At 48.9% G+C, this 3,044-nt stretch overlaps 1 non-coding gene across 1 annotated transcript; it reads right to left on the bottom strand.

The window, feature by feature from the left end:
- Positions 1-350: 350 nt before the first annotated feature.
- TRNAE-UUC (transfer RNA glutamic acid (anticodon UUC)) lies at positions 351-423 on the bottom strand. Its single transcript has one exon. It is a non-coding gene; the product is annotated as a tRNA-Glu (tRNA).
- Between the last annotated feature and the right edge of the window lie 2,621 nt (positions 424-3,044).

The raw sequence follows: 3,044 nt of genomic DNA, 5'->3' as shown, positions 1-3,044 counted from the left end.
TCTTCTTCAAGCTTCTTTTAAGAAGGCTTCACTTACTATCTTCACTTCCTCTCTGTGGATTAACTCTTTAATCCTCTCTGATCTGGCTTCTGCCATCAATTCTCACCAGAACCTGCCCTGACTAAGGTCAGAGCAGGCACCAAGGTCATGATTGGACCTTGCCTATTTCTCGAACAATGTTGACACATCCCTGCCTCTTAGAACTTCTGACTTGAATTCTGGATGCTGTTCCTTTTAGTTAGACTTCTACTTATCTGACCAGAAGCCCTTCATTCCAAAGGTGCTTTCCTCATCCAACCTTGTATTTATTTTAATTTTTTGGCCACGCCATATGGCTTGAGGAATCCTAGCTCCCTGACTAGGGATTGAACCTGGGACTTCTGCAGTGAAAGCACAGAGTCCTAACCCCTGGACCACCAGGGAATTCTTCAACCCTTTATCTTTAATGTTCCTTAGAATTCCATGCCGGAGAAGGCAATGGCAACCCACTCCAGTGTTCTTGCCTGAAGAATCCCAGGGATGGTGGAGCCTAGTAGGCTGCCGTCTATGGAGTCGCACAGAGTCGGACACAACTGACGCGACTTAGCAGCAGCAGCAGCAGCAGAATTCCATGCAATTCCTACCATTCAGCACCTGGGTCTGTGGAAAACCACCTAACTCAGGATTTTAGCAGCTTATACATCCTCGGTTAGCATGTAGCCATTTATGATCCCAAACTTCACATCTCCAGCTGTACAATTATCCAAGTGTTCACGCCTTTGTATCCAGCTACCAAGCCCATCATTTCCTGTGTGCCCAATAAATAATTCATTATGTTTGCAGAGAAAGGATCTCCCTTTCAGACTCTGTATGATTAAAAAACAAGCCACCCATTCAGCGAGGAGCTAAAACCAGTGTGAGAGATGAGAAAACACAAAGTCCTAACCAATGGAATGCCAGGGAAGTCCCTGCAATGAAATAGTTGAGAATGTTTAACAGTGACAGACTATTTTGGGGGGCTCCCAAATCACTGCAGATGGTGACTGCAGCCATGAAATTAAAAGAAGCTTGCTCCTTGGAAGAAAAGTTACAACCAACCTCGACAACATATTAAAAACCAGAGACATTACTTTGCCAACAAAGGTCTGTCTAGTCAAAGCTATGGTTTTTCCAGTAGTCATGTATGGATATGAGAGTTGGACTAAAGAGAAAGCTGAGCACCAAAGAATGGATGTTTTTGAACTGTGGTATTGGAGAAGACACTTGAGAGTCCCTTGGACAGCAAGGAGATCAAACCAGTCCATCCTAAAGGAAATCAGTCCTGACTGTTCATTGGGAGGACTGATGCTAAAGCTTAAACTCCAATACTTTGGCCACCTGATGTGAAGAACTGACTCCTTGGAAAAGACCCTGATGCTAGGAAAGATTGAAGGCAGGAGGAGAAGGGGACGACAGAGGATGAGATGGTTGGATGGCATCACCAACTCAATGGACATGAGTTTGAGTAAGCTCCGGGAGTTGGTGATGGACATGGAAGCCTGGCATGCGCCATCCATGGGGTTGCAAAGAGTCGGACATGACTGAGCAACTGAACTGAACTGAACTGACTCAGAAAAAGGGTCTGACATATCCCCATGCCTCAGTCCTCAGAAATAAATAAGGTAAGACTTTGTATCGTTGTTGTTCAGTTGTGTCTGACCCCATGGACTGTAGTGGCTGCAGCAACTGTAGCGACTCTCTGCGACCCCATGGACTGCAGCCCGCCAGACTCTTCTGTCTAGGCAAGAATACTGGAGTGGGTTGCCATTTCCTTCTCCAGGGGAATCTTCCCAACCCAGGGATCGAGCCTGCATCTCCTGGGTCTGCTGCATTACCGCTGAGCCAGCATGGAAGCCCCAGGGTCCTGAGCACCAGTCCCCAAGTCTCTGCCTTAGTCCATACAAGTCAGTCGTGTCCGACTCTCCACGGCCCTGTGAACTGTGCCCTCGGGGCTCCTCTGTCCGTGGGATTCCCCAAGCAAGAATACTGGAGTGGGCTGCCATTGCCTCCTCCAGGGGATGGTCTGGTAAGACTGGATGATGCTGGGCCTTGAATGCCAAGCTGTGAGCTTTCTAGATTATTCAAGGAAAGAGAAGGCTTGGGAGATCCATGAGGAAGACCAGAGGGAGCCCTGATGATCGTGATTACAGAGAAGCTGGCAGGGACCTGAGAGGCCTGCCTTTCTCTGCAGGAGCCTCTTCCTCTCCAGTCCCTGATGGGGGACTTCCAGTCTCTCCGGCTTCCAGGATAGGGGTTCAGGCTGGGACCAAGATGGAGCAGGGTGATTAATGGCACAAGCTCCATAACTGGTCGGGTCTGGGCTCAAATCCTGACTCCAATACTTACTGGCCAGGACCGTGGCCAAGTTACTTAACTTTTCTGAAAGCATCAGCTGCCTCATGAGGCAAATAAGGACCACAGTGGAACCCACCTGCTGGAGTTTTGCCGAGGTTAAATAAAACGATGCCTTATAGGTACTTGATGTGTTAACTCTTTTCATGCGTGTCTTATCCCTGTTATATCTTTGTGTGCAGGCCATCGCAAGTCCTACATAAAACTTTGGGCTTGGGAAGGAGATGAAGACTGAGTCTGATGACCCTCCAACTTCTCTTCCTCTGTTTCTTGTATTCTTTTGGGCAGCCCTACACCTCCCCAACATGAGCAGACGCCACCCCCTCACGCAGACACACAGCTACACTTCTCCTTCCCCTCACATCACAGAACATGACAGCCTGCTTCAGCTCAGCCTAAGGGCAGGCCTAGTCCTGCATGGCTGTACCCTGTCTCACAAGCTTCACTCTCACAGATGTTCTATGCAGGACAGCCATTATCTCAGCCACAGGCCAAAAGACAAGGGAACGATGCAGGCTGGAACGGGGACAGACAGCCCAGCCCAAGAGTTCTTCACCAGTTCCTGAGTTAAGCCAGTGGAAATGGCATCCTCTTACAGCATCGTGCCAGCCCGTTCAGATCAGCCACACTGAGGGACTGTAGTGAAAAATCGCAGGCAGCATGGGGTCAGCCTC

The sequence above is a fragment of the Odocoileus virginianus genome, chromosome 28 (assembly GCF_023699985.2).
Source record: "Odocoileus virginianus isolate 20LAN1187 ecotype Illinois chromosome 28, Ovbor_1.2, whole genome shotgun sequence".
Classification (NCBI taxonomy): domain Eukaryota; kingdom Metazoa; phylum Chordata; class Mammalia; order Artiodactyla; family Cervidae; genus Odocoileus; species Odocoileus virginianus.
Note: the sequence above shows the minus strand (reverse complement) of the source record. Positions and strands in the feature narration are given on the sequence as shown.